This window comes from Adiantum capillus-veneris, chromosome 24, assembly GCF_014529385.1.
Source record: "Adiantum capillus-veneris isolate H3 chromosome 24, ASM1452938v2, whole genome shotgun sequence".
Taxonomy (NCBI): domain Eukaryota; kingdom Viridiplantae; phylum Streptophyta; class Polypodiopsida; order Polypodiales; family Pteridaceae; genus Adiantum; species Adiantum capillus-veneris.
Window position 1 is genome coordinate 46,201,718 of NC_140954.1, and position 21,103 is coordinate 46,222,820.

Below are 21,103 nucleotides of genomic sequence, written 5' to 3' on the forward strand. Positions count from 1 at the left end.
CACATGAAGTACTCCTCTGATGGTTATATACCTCTGTTTGTATACAAGACATTGTCAAAGTATCTTGGTGGCTATGTTCTTCATCCAAATGCTACCAAAGTAAGCCTTTTGGAGAAAGAGTGTGCTATCAATGTTTTTGGATATGGTCATGCAATGCAAGGATCACTTGCAGGAAGTTATTTAGCATATACTGGATATGCTCTTGCAAAGGGAATTAAACATTATAGAGAGCTTTCTCCTTCCGAGAAATGATTTCTACTTTGACACGATGATTTGAAGCAGGTTGAATACAAAGAGGGCACTTCAAGTTTAGATCAAGAAGATGTTGAAAACATTGAAGATATCATTTGAGAATAGATTTGTATTAAGTATACACTTTTATAGAATGTGTTCTGGATCTTGAGGTAGAACCCAAACTTTTTTATCCCTCACTCTCTTCGATCTCCACTGATGTAAGGTTTCTTCTGCAGTAGAATCCTTCCAGCTCTGTCCTCTTTGAATTTGTTTGGATATCTTTATTGCAAGAGCTTGTTTTTTGTTTCTGGAAATTTTCTTCTCCCTTATTCATAGAAATATTCTTCTATAGAACCAAAAGAATACTTCTTTTAAGCTGTTCGCTCTATTTTTTCCTCCGCCATGTTGAGTGTGTCAAAAGTATGCTCCACGAGCTTGATAATGGGATTTTTCCATTCCTTCAGTGGACCATATTGCACGACATCCATATTGCTTTGTGAATGAGGACATATGATCGTGTAAAATATGTTGCATGTCATAAAAATTATATTTATACAAATCAAATAGGTTCTAAGAAGAAAAGTATGAATTACCATGTAGTGGGTAATGCTTTGAGTACTCCATGCATCTTGCATACTTTTACCAAAAGCCTGAAGGGCTAGCTTTAATTTCATGTTGTCATTGTCTATCCATTCTTTCTTGTCAAGTAAGTAGAAAACCTCATCTAGAGCCATCCACACATTTGATTTGTGATTCCTAGCCTTTCCATTATCAGCATGGTCTTTAATAGCATTATGAAGCTTCTTCCACTGCTCATACTTCACCGTTGAGCAATTACGACTCTTGTTGATTTTGCCCAGTTCACCATGAAATGACAAAAGCCTACGAGTTTTCACACCTCCAAGTGAAGGTTTTACTGGAACTTCATGTGATGATGTTGAACGCTTTTGACAAGCAATTATCTTTACTTTACCTCCATGGAGCCCCATCTCTGATAATATTTGCTCTATCTTTTCAATTTCTTTTCTTGACTCAGTCTTTGGCTTCAACTTCCATGCATATTCAATGTATAAATATACAAGCTTCTCAAAAATCTTGCACAATGCATGCAATATACATATATGGACATGTGAAAGTGGAATATCAAGAATGGTGCAAAAGTTAGGATCCTCATTAGCTCTAGAGGGTTTTCGGTTGTGCTGCTTCAAGCTCAAAGAGTGAGATTCATTCATACAATATAGACAAGGTGATTTAGAGCTAGCACCCTTTGCAATGTTACACCTGCACTTGAGTGTCTTGAGATCACCAGCAAGATGACACTCTACTTGGAAGCTTCCAATATCTTCAACATGAAGAAGTTTTCCCTTTTGTTGTCTACAAATGACATCAGGAATATCTATTTTGTGAAATGTCCAGTACAAAATGTCATGATCTTCTTTGTCAACCTGCATAAATGACTTTTTGTTACTAAAATTACTTGATACATTAACTAGAGAAAGCTTAAAAGTTCATATACCTCAAAAGCTCCTAGCCACCATATATCATTCTCTGATTGTACACTAAAGCTATCATTGTTATTCACAATATTTTGTGCTACTCCTTGAAGTGCTCTATTCATCAGAGTTATGGTGACTCGTTCTGTCTTTTTTTGCTTCAATATGTCACATTCATCTAGTTTAAGCACAAAGATTAGTTTGCCTTGTACCTCCTCGCTTGTCACATTATAAAATTTGACCATTTTCTTCTGAAGATTTTGCAAATTGAAAAAAATATTAGACGATTCATTAAAGTGTACCACTCGTCTCACATTTCTAAATTCTTGGTTGATGAAATATGAATCACCCAAGTATTGTGAAACTTCAGTGTTGAGACCTTGTCGTGCTTGACATACATGAGCTAGTATAGGTAAGACAGAAGATGAGACCTTTTTATCTTTGAACTGGCTCTTTACTGATTTAAAGATGCTTGAATATCCTTTTTGACTGATGCCACAATTATCTATGACACTTTGAACATCTAAAGTATCAATGGTTGTGCTTTGTAGAAAATCACTGATTATATCCTGCTTTATCTTCTTGAACTTTGAGGCATCCAAAATCTCTTTTGCAAGATGAGGTGCAATCAAAGAGGAATATGAAGATTTGGCCATTTGAGGATCAATATTTTCCTTTTCAGGATGAAGCATGCCTCTGTAAAAACATATTTTTGATTAGCTATTAATCAATACTTTGTTACAACAAGAATATGTATTAAAACGGTATACCTTATTGCTTGAATCGTGCGCTTACGACCTCCACTTCCAACTTTGAGGGTTTCAATGTTGTAAACACTTCTGCATGTTTGACGAAGACCAAGTGGAGTAGTTTTTATCCTCGTACTTCTCACCTCCTTTTCAAGCTCAACAATGGTTTCTTTGGAGGATAATATTTTTTTCTTCAAAAGTGTTTGTTCTTGCAAAAGCTTACTGTTTTGCATTGATAAATTGAACAAAGATGCTTGTTGCTGCTTCAATATATCTAGATTTATCATTGCTTGTGTATTCTTCATCACCAAGTTATTGCAATAACCCAAGAGACCATGAGACCCATCCCCAACAAAATGTAATAGAGATGTACGATTATTAAACAGAGGAGTAGACATAGCAAGGGGATCCATAGGATAAAGTGTTCCATCACACCAAAGATCAAGATGTTTATGATTAGTATGTCTCAAGTGATCCATCTGCAGCTTAGTAAGTGTGAAAGATCTATTCCTTTTTTGAATGGGCTCATAATTTGTGTCTATGTCTATATGAAGATGATATTTACTCTTAAGGAGTAAAGAAGATTGGCTGTTAGATTGTGCATTCTCCATAATAAAGGATTGTTTAGCAAAATGGTTGATCTTTGTAAAAGTTTCTCATAGAAATAGATTGGTGCTGCCGCCAATTCTTTTTTAGCTCAAATGAGTTTGAACTTTCCCTCTCTTATTTCAAAGTAGAACGTCTATTTAGATCTTGTAAGATCCTTCAAGGCACAAACTTTTAGTAAAATCTTAATCATTGTAAAATGAAATCTTTGGTTTACCTTATTGATAGATTTTCTCTATAACTTCAAAATACTTTTGTGCTAAAAGAATTGCACGAAAAATTAGATGAGGTGGAAACTCTTACAGGGCCCAAACAAGACCCCAAAATTTTCCTAATGAAATGGCTTTGCTTACAGCTCCTACTCTTATTTTGTGTGGCCAAGTGGTGCATATTATTGTTGGAATTAGGGTTGCAGAGAAACACACACAGCTTGGAGAAGACGAAGGAAGCTCAAGGCACACAATAGAGAGTATGTTACTTAGTGTGCAATGGAAAGATAGTTAGCCCTAGAGTGATGGGCGTATATACAATGCACGGGGGAAAAAACCTCCTAAAGAGGGAAAAAATGCCCCGGCGGTCCTAGTGTGTTCACACACATCACTACCACATGTATATGGTAACAATTATCCCATGGAAACCGATTACACTGATGGAGGATGAGATGCTTATTAAAAGTCCTGTTTGGGCTGAGTTTGTGGATCTTCCTATGTTTCTGTGGCCATGTATTGGGTAACTAGAAACATCTTTAGGGAAGGTGTTGTTCTCATCAACCATAGATTGTCCAAATAGAATAAAGCATGTGTCTTGTGGCAAATTGATCAAAATTTCCCCGAGACACTGAAAATTGACCTAGAGACAAATGGTAGACTTGTCATTTACCTCAAATGGGGTAAAGTAGAAGGGGATTTCTTTCACTGTGGAAATTTGGGGCACTTTTCAAAAACAATTCCTATGGTAAATAAGGCAGTTGACCTGATCTCGTCTTACCCGAGGAGTAAAATTTTGGAAACTAAAGAGTAGATCTATGGTTAAAGGGATTAGGGAGCATGTAATACAACTCCCTCTAACGTAATGTCACCTACTCATTCATATACAAGGACACTAGGGGCAAGAGCTCCCTCCAATCCAAGATCCCTCTTCAAGACTACCACAGGGGGTAGTATTGGGGCTTCATCATCTAATGCTTAGAGAAACTTAGATAAAGTGAAAAGAGTTGTAGATACAAATGGGTTTACCCCTTCTAGAAAAACCTTTAAATCTAAAGTTTTTTCCTCTAGCTACTCATCGCATAACTTCTATGAAGTGCTTATAGAAGATATGCCCTCACTTGAGACATTAGCACCTATGGACACCATAGTTGAAAAACATGATTCTATTAAAAAAAGCAACAATTCAGTTGGATAAAGGTATTATTAATGTAACACAACTAGAGGAGCACATGGAGGATAATGATAGTGATGATGGGGACACCTAGATAGTTCATAATACTCGATATATTACTCCCTAATGAAGCTCTTCACCTTTAATGTTAGGGGGGTGAATGACTCTACTCGTCTGTATTCTTTAAACAATTGGTTGGTATCTTCTACTTTGGATGTATGTTTTGTTCAAGAGCATAAAAGTCATGATAGAGCTGGCAAAGTGTTTCATTATAGGGGAATGCAATACTTTTATGGTGAACCACATGCTTGTTACTCGGGTGTTTTGACTTGTATTAAGAAATATTTAAACCCTCAATGATTATTGGATCACCCTAGTGGAAGATGCTCAATTTTTTCATAGACATTGAATGGGGCCAAAAAACTATTATTAATGTCTATGCAGATAATAATGATAATCTTCAAAAAGAGCTTTGGGCATGGTTGTCTTCCTTGGACCTGCATGTAGGCATTGATGGAGGGGATTTCAACCTAAGGGGGTCACTATATTTTTAAAAATGCCTATTACATGCATAGGGATTATTTTATTCTATATTTTCTCACAGATTTACATACAGAAGGGTGTCGAAAAAATAACCTTGGAAAAAAATTAAGAGATTGAATAAGAAAAGGGTTTCTTTTATTGGTGAAAATTTCACAGCTAAGGGGTTTTATAAATATTCCTTGAACGCATGTGATATATAGGTTTTACATATAGTGCCCCCCCCCCCCCCCCCCCCCCCCCCCCCTCCCGGAAAATCTCAACATGGTCTGCAACATTAGAGAAACTACTTCTCCTGCTATTGTTATTTCCAACTTGGAGTCACACGCCTGGGATGAGTTAACTACTGGTAAATGGATTGATTCATGGCTGGTGAATGATAAGGTCCACTCTGGTTTCACCTTCAACTCTCAATCTCATTCCTCTTCATGGTCCGGGCTGGATAGAATATGCTTTATTGGATTTGAATGGTTACCTTCTTCTACCCACTTCCATGTGGAAGTTCAAATGTCTTTATCTGATCATTTTCCTTTGACATTGTGTTTGAGTAATGTTGATGTCCAATCCTTCAAGCAAGTTGGTGTAGCCAGGCCTTTGATGGTTAATAATACTTTGTTAGAATGATGCCTTTAAACATGCAGTAGTAAATACTTTAGCTAACTCTATGTCTCAATTTGGTCTATAAAAGCCTTTGCAAACTTGGTTTCATTTGTGTTCAAAGATGCAACATTGTATCAGAAAAATTGGGAAGAGGGTAAATAGAGAGAAAAATAGGGAAGTAATGCAGGCATCAGATTATGTAGTACAAACTATGGCTCAGTTTGTATCATAGTTAAGTGAGGCTAAAATTGATGAGCTTAAGGCAACTAGGCAGGTGTTCCCGAAATATGAAGTAGAGATGGCATATAGAGCAAGGTTTTTAACACCATGATCTTAAAGATGTGCATTGCTCCTCCAAAAAAAAATTTAGTAAACTACAGTCGAACATGCTAGGGAATGCATTTACTGGGTACTAAAGGATGATGGGCAAGTCATATCCAAACCAAATGTTGTAATGGGTGAAGGTAAGTTGTACAACAGTCTGAATAAAAAGGTGGATGAGTCTCCTAAGAGGTAGCAGGCTGTTGAGTTGTTGCTTTCAGTGGTGGATCCATGCATAGAGAAAAGTAATGCCAACAGATTGGAAGCACCATTTGAGGAAAAATAAAAAAATTGGGACCTTAAGAAACTAGGTAATGATAAAACCCCATGGCATGTGTTCTGACAAAGAAATTTGTGTTGGATTTTTGAAATCACTTGAATCCTCTAATCTTATTAGTGATTAACCATATCTGGTAGACTCAATGCATGGATCTATTGTTGAAACCAAGGCTTATCAAATTGTTGCCCAATAAGACTTTCCCTGCCTCTTTATCGGACTAGAGACCAATAACAATGATGGGAATCATGTATAAATTGTTGGCAAAGGCAATAGCAGTCAGAGCTTCACCATTTTTTAGAAAACACCTACATGAGGTACAAACTAGGTTCATTGGTGGGAGACCCATATTAGATAATATTTTTTCATGTTATGTTGAGTATTGAGGCATGTAGGAAGACTAATCAAAAGAGACTACTGTGTTGCAATTTGACTTTGCTAAAGCTTTTGACTCCATTATATGGGATTTTGTTGTTAAGGTCATGAGGAAATTGGGCTTTGGTAACAAAATAGCATCTTGTGTTTTGTTGCTGGGGTTGGGAGAAATGTCTAAAGTTCTGTTTAATGGGATAATTTATGATGATGTAGCCATAGATAGATCTGTAGGGCAGGGGTGTCCTTTGAGCCCTCTATTATTTGTAGCTGCTACGCGTCCTCTATTTTTTCTCTTGTCTTCTCAAGCCAATGCTAGAAATTTGAAAGGGTTGCAAGTGGGTCAGGAGCAGGTGGTGGCCTTGGGTTTTGTTGATGACACAATCACCTTCCAACATGCTGAAAATGTAAATATTGGCAAATGCATGAACTACCTAAATGTTACTCACTTGTTGTAGGTCTTGAAATTAATTTAGGAAAATCTAGTTTGATTGATGTGTCAGCTAAGAACTTTAACTCTCTCATTTGGAGGGGAAAAAGGGTTGTCGAGGAACTGTATTGAGGCATCAAGATTATCCCATTGGGGTGGATATATCATCTAAACAGTTGACTGCATGGGTAGTCTAAGACAGGTTATGTACTAAAAGTACTAAGTGGCATTGTGATGAGTGTCCCTTTTATGTGAGACTGAGGATATTGCATGCTATTTTGGTACCATATTTATTGTACTTTCTGCCTCTATTGGACTGTTGTGATATTTCTTTGCTTAAGATTAGGTTTTTGATTGATAAGGTAGTAGTATACTTTCATGGTATTTGGGAGATAGGACCTACGGATAAGTTGTTTATTGCTGGTCCTCTTAAGCTTTGTGGACAAACTGGTAATCTGTTAGTGGTCATGGAAAAATATATGTGCTAAACTTATGTGGGTTGGTAGAGCCAGATACACATGTAATTTTTTAGGAGTGGAATCTTGTTTCTGGAGCTTTGTCTTTTAAAAACCTCCTTCCTTGTTATTGGGAAGAAAGCCCTTACCTTCTTCAAAGAGGGAGGGGTCAATTCCATAGAACAATTTGTGGAGTCTAACATCCAATTGGTTGTTTTTTTGGTTGCTAAGAAGATTTTCAGACTAGGCAATGGACTTAGAGTTCCATGGGGTTTGCTGGCATCATGTGTGTTCAACATTCAGATTCCATGCAATTAGAATACCACTCAAAGATTTAGAGATTGAGAAAGCTGCCCAACTCTTTAGCTAATTGGTGGACTTCTCCTACTCAATTTTTTTTCCAAATGCTTCTACCTGACAGCTTAATACACAATAGATGTAACAAGATTTGGGGATTAAGAAACAATTACCAATGGTGAATGCAGAGAATCGGCCTTAGTTGAAGTGTGCGTTGTGCATTTAAGCACTAAGTTTCTTGTGGTGACTCGAGCACCACCCATTGGGGAACTATTAGATATAAAAAATGTTAATGCATGGAAATTGTATCAGATGTAAGAAGTTGGAAACCATAAAACGCATGTTCCTTGATTGTAATCAAGTTAAAGCATGGTGGAAAACTCTCCATGACGACGGTATGTTATGCTGGCAAATTAAAATAAATGTTCAAAATGTTGGTCTTGTGCACTCAGAGGATATTGGTCTTAATCTATGCTTAATGTGTATCAAAATATGGATGATCTGTTTTATTTGGCAAGCTAGGAATGTTGCAGTTTTTTATAATTATGCTAAGGTCTTTCACTTGCCTTGGGATATGTCGAAACAATTTTTTTTGGAATATTTCTTATCACTGCCAAAGCCTTTACAAAAGCAAATGCAACAGTACATTGATGCATTGTAAGATACCAAAACATAAAGATGGTTAAGCAATTTATGTCTATGGCTGAAAATATCTGTAAATGTATTATAGGCACCTCCGTTCAAATCGAGAGGGGGAGTATATGTCTCATGAATTTAATGCATTTTTTGCTAGTCGTAAGATAAAATACCAATGTACAATGAGTATACACCTCAACAAAATGGTGTTGCTGAAAGAAAAAACAAGTCGCTTACGGAGATGGCACAATTTATGGTCAAGAATCAAGCTTTACCAGATCGGTGAAAGCATGGTTTGGTGGTACAAAAAAAGGACCTATTTTACTTCTACCAATGAAAAAGTGGGGACTGGTAAAATTTTCGTAGTTTAGGTCAAAACTTTTCGGACCTTGTGTTTTTAGATTATCCTTTTGAAGATCTATCCTTTGATATATAGTATGATAGGTAGTTTTCCATGTGACATGTAAAAATTATAACTCAAAAATTTTTCAAAGGTGTTGTCAAGGATAGTACTTTTTGTACCACCAAAGCGTGCTTTTAGCCAGATGTGCTATCATGTGTGCTACTTATGTACTGAACAGGTGTCCTATGAAAGATTTGCAATCTGTGACTTCATATGAAGCATTGCATGATATAAAGCCATCTATTGATCACATGCACATTTTTAGTTGTTTGTTTTATGCTTTGATGCCACAAATGCAACACATAAATTTGGATGATAAGGCTGTCAAATCCATTTTCGTTGATTATGGTACTGAAAGGAAAGGTTACAGGTTATGCCATCCACAAAATAAGAGTATCTTGGTGATGTTTTGTTTGTGGAAGATTTTGTTCACTGTTCAGCCTTTGCTATCATGTACTAAAGACAATAATGTAAGCTCACAGGACATTTGTGACAGTTTGTTGCCTCTTTTCAGTGGTGGAAGTTTGAATGTAAATTCAAATGAGACAAATATACAACCTATGGTGGTTTCAAAAAATGCTACAAATCAGCTCATTATTGATGCATATGTACATGATGTACTTGATGTGGAAACGGTTCTGAATGAGCAGGCTAGAGGTATGCTAATATGGCTGGTGCATAATTTACGTAACATAAGTTGAATTGACCTTTCTCTAGTCGTAATCGTTGAGGTTCTCACCATGCATCTTAGGCATTAGATTGTTATGCTTTGGCTATTTCTAGCTTATGTGATGTAGAGGAACCTTTGTCTTTTAATGAAGCATAGAATTTTGAAAATTGGATGGCTACCATGCAATCAAAATATGATGCACTTATAAAAAATGACACATAGACTTTATGTGATTTGCCTCCTGGCAAAAAGGCCATTGGTATGAAGTAGTTTACAAGTTGAAATGCAAGCCAGATGGTGAAATCGATCGCTATAAGTGTTGGAATTAGGGTTGCAGAGAAACACACACAGCTTGGAGAAGACGAAGGAAGCTCAAGGCACACAATAGAGAGTGTGTTACTTAGTGTGCAATGGAAAGATAGATAGCCCTAGAGTGATGGGCGTATATACAATGCACGGGGAAAAAACCTCCTAAAGAGGGAAAAAATGCCCCGGCGGTCCTAAGTGTGTTCACACACATCACTACCACATGTATATGGTAACAAATCCCCCCTGGAGTGATGCGGTGAACGAGAGCTGGCACATGAGTAAAGGGAAGTGCCATGCCCTGAGGACAGGATCAGTCCACAAAGGGGAGTAAGCCCAAAGCTTTGCGGAAAGCTTCAAGCTTCTCACGAGACAATGCCTTTGTGAAAAGATCTGCAAGGTTGTCCTGTGTTGGCACATAAGCCAAGCTGATCTCTCCTGCTAAGAGCCTCTCCCTGACATAGTGGTAATGCACCTCAATGTGCTTTGTGCGAGCATGAAAAACTGGGTTCCTCGCAACTGCCAATGCGCTCTGACTGTCAGTGAAGATAGTGTTGGCAGTGTCCTGTCCAACACCCAAGTCAGCCATAAGGCGTCTGAGCCATACACACTCAACCGTAGCTGTGAAGACTACCCTCTACTCAGTCTCACAACTCGAAGTGGCCACAGTAGGTTGCTTCTTGCTCAACCATGATATACATGACCTGCCAAGCATGAAACAAAAACCACTTGTGGACACTCGCGTGTCAAAACAACCAGCCCAATCTGAGTCCGAAAAAGCATGTAAGTCTGGCGGCAATGATCCCCCCTTGGGATAAAACAAGCCAAGATGTAAAGTGCCACTAAGGTAGCGGAAAATCCTCTTGACAGCCTGCCAATGCTTAGACCCTGGGCTATGCATAAATCTGCTGACCTGCGAGACTGCAAACTGAATATTTGGCCTCGTGTTGCATACATAAATGAGGCAGCCAACAGCAGTTTGGTAAAGAGTGACATCAGCAGGATCGCCAGCATCATGTAGACTCAACTTCAAACCTGCTTCCATGGGGGTGGCAATAGGTTTGCAATCCTCAAGTCCAAACTTACATAGCAATGTCTCTATGTAACTTTTCTGACACAAGGCAATACCACCATCACACTGCTTAAACTGTATACCCAAGTAATGATGCAACAGCCCCAAATCTTTCATCTTGAAAGTAGCATTCAAATCAGCCTTAAATTCAGCAATATGTCTCTCATTTGGTCCAGTGATCAGCAAATCATCAACATAAAGAACCACAATGAGAAATACATCATCCTCACGCTTTACATACAATGTGCTTTCTGTTGGACTGTTACGGAAGCCTCATTTAACCAAATGAGTGTCAGTTTTCTCATACCAAGCACGAGGAGATTGCTTCAACCCATACAAAGCCTTCTTACATTTGCACACTTTGTCCTCTTGTCCTTTTATGACAAAACCGCGAGGCTGCGTTACATAAACTTCCTCAAATATGTCACCATTCAAGAAAGCAGTAACAATGTCTGATTGATGTACATCCCAACCAAAATGAGCTGCCAATGCACATAGAAAATGCACAGTAGTCATATGACAAGTGGGAGCAAAAGTCTCTTCATAATCTATGCCTTTTTGTTGTGCATAACCCTTTGCAACAAGTCGAGCCTTATGGCGATCGATCTCACCATCCGGCTTGCGTTTCAACTTGTAAACCCACTTCGTACCAATGGCCTTTTTGCTAGGAGGCAAATCACATAAAGTCCATGTGTCATTCTCTATAAGTGCATCATATTCTGATTTCATGGCAGCAATCCAATTTTCTGAATTCTGTGCTTCATCAAAAGACAGAGGCTCCTCAACATCATGTAAACTAGACACAGCCAAAGCATAACAATCTGATGCATAAGATGCATGGCGAGAGCCTGAACGAGTACGACTAGATTAAGGTGCATCCAATTTACTGTCACGCAAAGTGTGCACCAGCCATTTTGGCATACCTCTAGCCTGCTCATTTTCAGCCCTTTCCTCATCAAGTACATCATGTACATCTGCATCAGTAATAGGCTGTTCTAAAACATTTTCAGAAACCCCCATAGGCTGTACATTTGCCTCATTGGAACTTAAATTCGTATTTCCACCACTGAAAACAGGCAACAAAGTGTCATAAATGTCCTGTGAGCTTACATTACTGTCTCTAGTACATGACAGCAAGGGTTGAACAGAGTCTTCCACAAACACTACATCCCGTGAAACCAGAATACGTTTTGTTTGCGGATGATACAACCTGTAACCTTTGCTTTCAGCACTATAACCAACAAAAATACATTTGACAGCCTTATTATCCAATTTTCTGCGCTGCACTTGTGGCACCAAAGCATATGCCAAACAGCCAAAAACACGCATGTGCTCAATAGAAGGCTTTCTATGATGCCATGCTTCATATGGAGTAATAGACTGCAAAGATTTCGTAGGACACCTGTTAAGTACATAAGTGGCACACATGATGGCCTCAAGCCAAAAAGAATGCGGCAAAGCTTGACTTTTGACCATACATCGTGCCATTTCCGTTAGTGACCTTTTTTTCCTCTCAGCAACACCATTTTGCTGAGGTGTATAAGGCACTGTACATTGGTGTTTTATCCCACGACTAGCCAGAAATGCATTAAATTCATGAGACGTATACTCCCCCCCTCGATCGGAACGGAGGGTGCCCATAGTACATTTTGAGACATTTTCAGCCATAGCCAAAAATTGTTTGAAGCACATAAAAACTTCGGACTTCTCTTTAAGCGGAAATACCCACGCATGCCTGGAGTAATCATCAATGAAAGTCACGAAGTACAAGTAATTGCCCAAGGACGGAGTTTGCATGGGCCCACAAACATCACTATGCACAAGCTGCAACCTGCATGTGGCCCTAACTGAACCATCCTTTGGAAACTTAGAACGCTGCATTTTACCCCGAATACAGCCTTCACAAACATGTTTGACAGGTGCTTCAAGAGGCGGCAAAGAAGCAACCATATCAGATTTTTGCAAACGTAGCAAACTGGCAAAATTCAGATGACCAAAACGTGCATGCCAAAGTTTTGCATCTGAAATAGCCCTTGAATCTGCAACAGCATTTGCAAAATTTTGTCCACACTTGTCATACAAAGTGAGCTTATACAGCCCACGACACAAAAGCCCAGATGCAACAATTTCATCACCAAAACTGAGATCATGAACAGTACATCTGTCATCCACAAATTTGACTACAAGTCCAAGTCTAGCAAGTGCGGATATAGACAAGAGATTCTTCTTGATCCCAGGTACATAAAGTGCATCAACAAGTGTGAAGGAACTGCCATTAGCAGCAGTGAGCACAATCTTTCCAACTCCCTGAACTGGATAAGAGGCGTTGTTGGCACAAGTGACTGAATTCCCATGAGGGACAGACTCGAGAGAGGTAAACAATTCACGATGTGAGGTAATGTGCTTTGTAGCACCACTGTCGAAATACCACACATGTGAATCTGCAGCAACTGACAAGCATGCATCATGGACAGCAGGATTGTAAGTGCACTCTGCGCTAAAAGCCCATTCTGCATCAACATCAGCATCACAATCTCCTTTCACAGAAGACTCAACAATGGCTGCATTTGTAGTGGAACCAGCATTTGCAGTGGAACCACCCTCTTTCTTCTTAGCCTCTTTGGCCTTCAACTTAGGACACGAATTGATCAAGTGATCATTGGCTTTACAATAATGGCAACGCATCTTCTTTTTGCCCTTATCACCAGAATTGCCAGACGAAGTGCTGCCAGCAGAAGCATTAGGAACAGAATTTTTGCCACTCGCAGCAGAACCATAAGAAGTGGCTGCATTACTGTTACCACCCTTTCTTTGAGAAGCAATAAAAGCCTGTTCAACTGCACGCTGCCTAGTCCTGTTTTTTCTAGAAAGTGACTCTTGCAACAGCAATGTGCATAATGCATCAAACTTGACAACTTCAGGATTTCCTTGGGTCATCAGTCTCCAAGTACTAGCAAAAGTCTGGTAGGAATCTGGTAAGGCATCAAGAACAGTCTGCACAAGGGAACTGTCCGAAATGACTTCACCTGCAGAAATGAGTTGCTCATTGATATCCTTGACACTAGCAAGGAAAGTGTCCATATCATCTTCCTCATGCATAATCTTCGACTCTAGCTCTTTACGCAGCAAAGCAATTTTAGCCTCATTGCGGCTTGCATAAAGACCTGCTAGAATATCCCAAGCCTGTTTTGCAGATTTTGCTGAACGGATGTAAGGAATAATGGTGCGCTTCACAGACAACGCAATCAATGCATGAGCCTGCGCATCCTTAACATCCCAACGAGCTTGTTCTGCCGTAGGCAAAACAACTCTAACAGTTGCAATCCTTGCAGCAAGACCTCCAACATCCTCAACATCGCCTACATCTTCAGAACCAGGACGTACATCAATGTCCTGCACAATGTTCCAGACACCTTTTGACACAAGAACATGTTGCATCATATAAGCCCACATAGGGTAGTTGTCCCCATCCAACCTGTCCTCAGCAGCAAACATCTTGAACACATCTGTGTTGTTGTTGTCAGCCATGGTAAATGCTGCACCTGATGTGAAAACTGCCCGAAAATAGGAGAAATGGAGCGGGAACAACTTGTGCTATATAGCACAAACCGTAGAAGACTATAAGGCACCTGTTATGCAGAAAACGGCACTGACAGAAAATCTGCACAAAATGACGAAATAGCCTGTGCAGTACTGCCCGTAGTGGAAACGGCGGCCGAAATGAGCCCAAATCAAAATTTTGAGCAGACCAAGCTCTTCGAGCTTGCCCAAAATATTTGTCGACCTGCGAACGCTCGCCAAAGCTCACTGAAATCGGAGAAAGTGAGCAGGCGTGTGCTGGAGCAGCTGGCGACTAAGCCCGGGAGGACGTGACCTGCTCTGATACCAATTGTTGGAATTAGGGTTGCAGAGAAACACACACAGCTTGGAGAAGACGAAGGAAGCTCAAGGCACACAATAGAGAGTGTGTTACTTAGTGTGCAATGGAAAGATAGATAGCCCTAGAGTGATGGGCGTATATACAATGCACGGGGGAAAAAACCTCCTAAAGAGGGAAAAAATGCCCCGGCGGTCCTAAGTGTGTTCACACACATCACTACCACATGTATATGGTAACAATAAGGCTTGACTTGTTTCAAAAGGCTATGCACATTAAAAAAAGCATAGAGTATGAAGAGACTTTTGCTCCCACTTGTTGTATGGCTACAATGCATTTTCTATGTGCATTGGCAGCTCATTTTGGTTGGAATATACATCAATTAGACATTGTTACTTATTTCTTGAATGGGGACATATTTGAGAAAGTTTATGTATTGCAGCCTCACAGTTTTGTCAAGAAAGGACAAGAGGATAAAGTGTGCAAATGTAAGAAAGCTTTGTATGGGTTGAAGCAATCTCCTCATGCTTGATATGAAAAAGCTTAATCAAATGGAACTTTTCTAATGGTCCAATAGAAAGCACTTTGTATGTAAAGTGTAACGGTGATGTGCTTCTCATCGTTGTTCTATATGTGGATGATTTGCAAATCATTGATCCGACTGAGGCACATATTGCTGAATTTAAATTTAAAACTGATTTGAATGCTACTTTCAAAATAATATGTTTGGGACTGTTGCATCATTGCTTGGGCATACAATTAAGCAGTGTGATGGTGGTATTGCCTTGTGTCAAACAATTTACATAGAAACATTGTTATGTAAGTTTGGACTTGAGGTCTGCAAACCTATTGCCATTCCTAAGGAAGCATGTTTGAGGTTGAGTCTTCATGATGTTGGTGATTCTGCCGATGTCACTCTTTACCAATGCCTTATTTATGTATGCAACACGAGGCCAGATATTCAGTTTGTAGTCTCACAAGTCAGCAAATTTATGCATAGCCGAGGGTCTAAGCATTGGCAGGTTGTTGAGAGAATCTTTTGCTACTTGAGTGGAACTTTACATCTTGGGTTGGTTTATCCCAAGGGGAGATCATTGCCGCCAGATTTACATGCTTTTTTGCACTTGGATTGGGCTGGTTGTTAGAACAAGCGAGTATCCACGAGTGGTTTTTTGTTTTGTACTCGGCAGCTCATGCATATCATGGTTGAGCAAGAAGCAACCTATTGTGGCCACCTCCATTTGTGAGGCTAAGTACAATGCATTCTTCATAGCTCCGGTTGAGTGTGTATCGCTTAGACAACTTTTGGATGATTTGGTGTTGGACAAGACACTGCCAACACCATCTACAGTGACAGTCATAGCGCATTGATTGTTCGGAGAAACATAGTTTTCCATGCTTACACAAAGAACATTGAAGTACATTACCACTATGTCAGAGAGAGACTCTAAGTAGGAGAGATCAGCTTGGTTTATATGCCAACACATGATAACCTTGCAGATCTTTTCACGAAGGAATTTTCTCATGAGAAGTTCGAAGATTTTTGCAATGCTTTGGGCTTAATCTCCTTTGTGGATTGATCCTGTCCTCAGGGCATGGAAATTCCCTATACTATATGTGTCAGCTCTCGTTCACGCATCACTCCCAGGGGGGATTTTTTACCACACAAATGTGGTAGTGATGTGTGTGAAGACACTTAGGACTGTCGGGGTTTTTTTCCCCTCACTATGAGGGTTTTTCTCCCGCGCATTGTATACATGCCCATCATTCTAGGGCTAACTTATCTTTCATTGCACACTAAGTAGCAGTACTCTCTGTTGTGTGCCTTGAGCTTCCTTTACCTTCTCCAAGTTGTGTATGTCTCCTTGCAACCCTATTTTAACTATACTTTTGGGGTCCAAGTAGTCGAGAAAAACCCTAGGTTAGCAAAACCTTCCAAGAGAGGAGAGAAAAAACTGATTGTAGCAGCCAAATCATTGTATCAACCTTGACCAAACTTGATAGGGGGAATAGTAAGAATCTTTAAAACATTCCCAAAGACCCTAATGACCATTTTTCTTTGGGGCCGGGGGAGTCTATAGATAATAAGCTAAAATTTGGCCCAGAGTCGGAATCAAGTTTTGACTTAACAGATGCTTTCCTTTAGGTTTCATAAGCAATGTATGCAAGTGGAACCAAAAGAAAAGCTTGATTGAGGCCCCAAACAAAATAAATTGGCTCGGACAACTACAAAGCATCATTTTTGAGCTATTGTCTCAAAACTACTCCAAAAAGGATTGAATTTGACAAGGAAACTCCCTATGACATGGGGGACACTACCATAAGCTTGGATGCAATAAAAGTAGCTAACATCAAGTATCGGGAGAGAAATTGCCAAAGGCAACTCATTATGACATGTGGAACACTACCACCAGCTTGGATGCAAGAAAAGTGGCTACCATCAAGTGTCGGGTGAAAAACGGCTAAACTCAGAAGACCAAGTATAGAGAACACCCTTCGGAGAACAAAAATAAATTCAAATTATGGATAAAAGCTGCTCACGAGGACAAGTGTATATCATTAGATGTTGAATTTGGCAAGAGAAGATAATACGCGCTTATTATCTCCATGCACAAAATCCACCGACTTGGCATTTTTTCATAAACACCTTGTCCACTTGTTGCATCAAGGCTCTAACGCCCCTCACACATCAAAAATAACTCTTATCATGCTCACAATATCAAAAAATACACAAAAGCTTCCAACTTTCAAAATTTAGTCCAAGGGAACCACTTCAAATCCAAATTTGTGCAAAATCACATTCAAGGCAAGGGAAAATCATGTACAATCACTCCATGGGAAAACCACATAGTAGATAACAAGCATTCTTATTCCTTACTACTGATGCCAAATGAGCCAAGTTTTGTAAATTCTTGCCACCATCAGATCCAACATGTCATCACAATTTTTAGAATCCTTTTAGTCATTAAGTGATCCCAACCAAGCATTTTTGCATCCAAATTTTCTTAAAATTCAAATCCTATTTATTTTCATTACCTAAAATCCATGTGCCCAGCCAAAGTCTAATTTTGGAGTCCAAATCATGCCCTAGATAATAAGTGCACTTATCGTCCCCGATACAAATTATTTTTCAGTTTGATTTTAAGTGATTGCATTTTGTTTTTATGGGTCAGAGTAGTAATAATTTAGCTTCATTTTTGAACTTGAACTGCTACAACTTAGTTGGGGCTTCAAAAGAGAATTGTGTATAGTTGGAGTAGCCATTAGCTAATTCTCAAGAAATATCCTAAATGGCTTAACTACCCCAAACGATTTCACCAAAGGGCAAGGCAAGTGAAGATTACATGCTCAAGACACTCTCAAAGGCCAGAGATACCTTCAAGAGAATTCCAGATATAGCTTGTACCATGTTCATAAAGATGGAAAACATGCATCCAAACCTTCGACCAAAACTATAGAAAAGAGATTCCCCATGGATACCATTTTTAAAATGAAATCAAGGGCTTTGTGTTCAACCTATCATATCAACTACCCGATCAAGTACTTTATGAAATATATGGCAAGGTGTTCTTCCCTCCTACTATATGCAGACCTTTGAAGAGGCTTTCTTTATGGGGTTCTTCACTTTCAAATCCAAAATCTTTGGCACCCAAGTAGAAAATCTTCGTGCCAGATTTGTGGGATAAATTGCTGAACTCAACACACTTATAGATTCAAAGTTCTTGGCAAGAAAAGATAAAAAACTATGGGTGAATTATATTAAAGCTCTAGAAGCCTTGAAGAAACAGCAAACAATACACAAACCAGATAACTATTCAATCCCATGAAGCTCTGCCATGGATAGCCTAGGCTAGGGAGGGGGGGAATGTTAGCCCTATAGCTAACATCAGAGTCTACATACAACCAAAATGTAATTTGTTATCTTTTTTGAGCAATCTAGATGGATATTGTCGTAACCCTTTATAATTGATTGATTTTTATATTTAATTTGTAAACAATTATGTCATTATGAGCCACACAAAGTGGGGCTAAATGATTCCAGATTGTATTAGTGAAATCCCATGAAATCCCATGCTATAATAGAGTTAAAGACTCTTTCCATTTTTATTTAAAACCTTTGGCTAAGGTGTGAAAGACAATTTTTATCAAACCTAGGCGAGTTCTTTTTGGATAATAAGCATTACGATGTGTTTGTAGAGTATTGTGTACTCTCCTATTATCTCAAGGTCATAACTCTCTTGTGAAGTGTCTGTTTGAAGTGCCCTCTACTTCATCGTGTGCATAGGTGAAAGCTCTTAGAAACATTGTGCTTATCTTGTGGTAAAATTGTATTTTTATTGTAGTTCACCTTCTCCTTAATTAGCTCATAACTTAGGATTTGGTAACAAAATTGCATTTTAGGCATTGGAGGGGTGTTTGGGCATCATTGCTAAGCTCTAGGGTGTATTCAAGGCTGAAAAGGGTTAAGTCAAATCCGCCCAAAGATAATAAGCACGATTTTGGCAAGTGGCCAAAGGAAGCATTTGAGGACATGGACATGTTTCTTTAGATTTTGCCTATCCATCCTATAAGTTATTGTTTGCACTTTATTTGCTTGATGATATGATGAAAGTTGCTTGCGGTGTACTAGTTAGTATTTACTGCTTGACATGTAGTTGAGTGTACCTTCGAGTAGATAGGGATTGGGTGTGTTCTCCAAGAGATTGACAACCTCTTGTAGCCTCGAGACACTAATCAAGTCGATTTTGTCTATGGTATGAGATTTATGTTCTCTCTCCCCAATGAGTGTAATTTGAATTAAAGGGGGACACGTTCTGAGTGTACTTAATGAAAGCCCTCAAAGTGTGTTATAATGGCAATTTGTAGCTTGTTCACATAGACATGATCAATGTGTGGGCATTGATGGTGTGTAAGCTTGCATCTGGTGCCTATGTAAGGCGTTGGGGGTTTGTAATTTACTTAAATATCTTCAAAGCTTCCACCCGTAAAAAGTCTTCATATGTCCATCACTCCTCTTGAGTGTTTTTAAGTGCGATCTTAGTATGTTGCACATACATAGCAATATGCTATTGTGAAAACTAATCTGTTTTTACATGGGAAGCATTAGAGTAATTTTTTAGTCTTGGTTAAGTTACGTCTTAAATTGCTATTTAAACGCAATCTTCATCAATAAAAATTGAAGCAAATATTAGGGAAGAAATGTTTAAGCTTTTCTTTTCTATTTTTCACTTTTAGGATAATAGTAGTAGAGTGGCATAGCTGAATTGATATATTTCTATAATATTTGTAATCTTTGCGACAAGTCTATCAAAGATTAGACACTGCATACTACATTGATTATACATAGCTACACATATACCCGAAACACATATTTCTAATGTGCACTAGTGCCCAACATAGGATACATGGAACATGTACATGTGGCTATAAAATAGAGATCATCGTTATTACTTCAAAGTTTCATTTTTTTTCTACTTGCAAAACTTTGTAATGGAATAGATATGTCCTTATTTGGGATTGACATAATAATACAAAAACTCCCACATTTACGAGAAATCAATCATAAAAATAAGTAGATGAATCAAAGAGTATGGAAAAGCATATCTATACTTGAAATCAATTTTTGTGCAAGCATATCTAAAGTTGATCTTCCCATCTTTGTTGGCTTATTGGTTCATAGTTACCTCTTGTTATTGGCTTCAAGTAGTATGAGTGCCTATGAGTGTTGGCAATTGAGTTTTGAGGCACTGAAGAGGTAAGAAAGGACACTTAACAAATGAATCACATTAGCCTACTTCAAGGAGATTCTTACATTGTAAAAAGTTCTTTCCCTTAGAAATGCCGTTCTTCTGAAAAAAAGACATCATGGCCTTACCTTAATTTGGACAAAAAATTCATGCCTACCAAGTTTTCTTCTCTTCACATGCTCTTAACTCATGGATTGAAAATCATGAATGTACTCCACAGTGTGATCAAATGGTGAGGTTTTTGAGAAATTGTATAATGCAAAAAAAAGACCATGCTTCATCATTTTCTTGAATGATGAAGCATTGTCTAACTTCTTAGATTCAAAATCGACGGGCTCATTGTAAAGCCATATAGCCTTACTCTCATTACGTATGCCATTATCCTTTGAGAGGTCATGTTTCCAAAACACCTATAGCACGCACATTCAAGGGGTATTTATGATGAATTAAAAAGACCCCTCTTCCTTCATAAATGGTACTCTTAGCTCATAGAGAATTCCCGTCTAGGTCTGCTCTGCTACGAAGGAACATGGACCACTTAGATAATTTTGCAATAGCATATATCACTGAACTCAAAGGTCATCTGATTTTATCAAGAGCCACAACCAGGTGATATAGGAACCCTGTTTAAATACCTT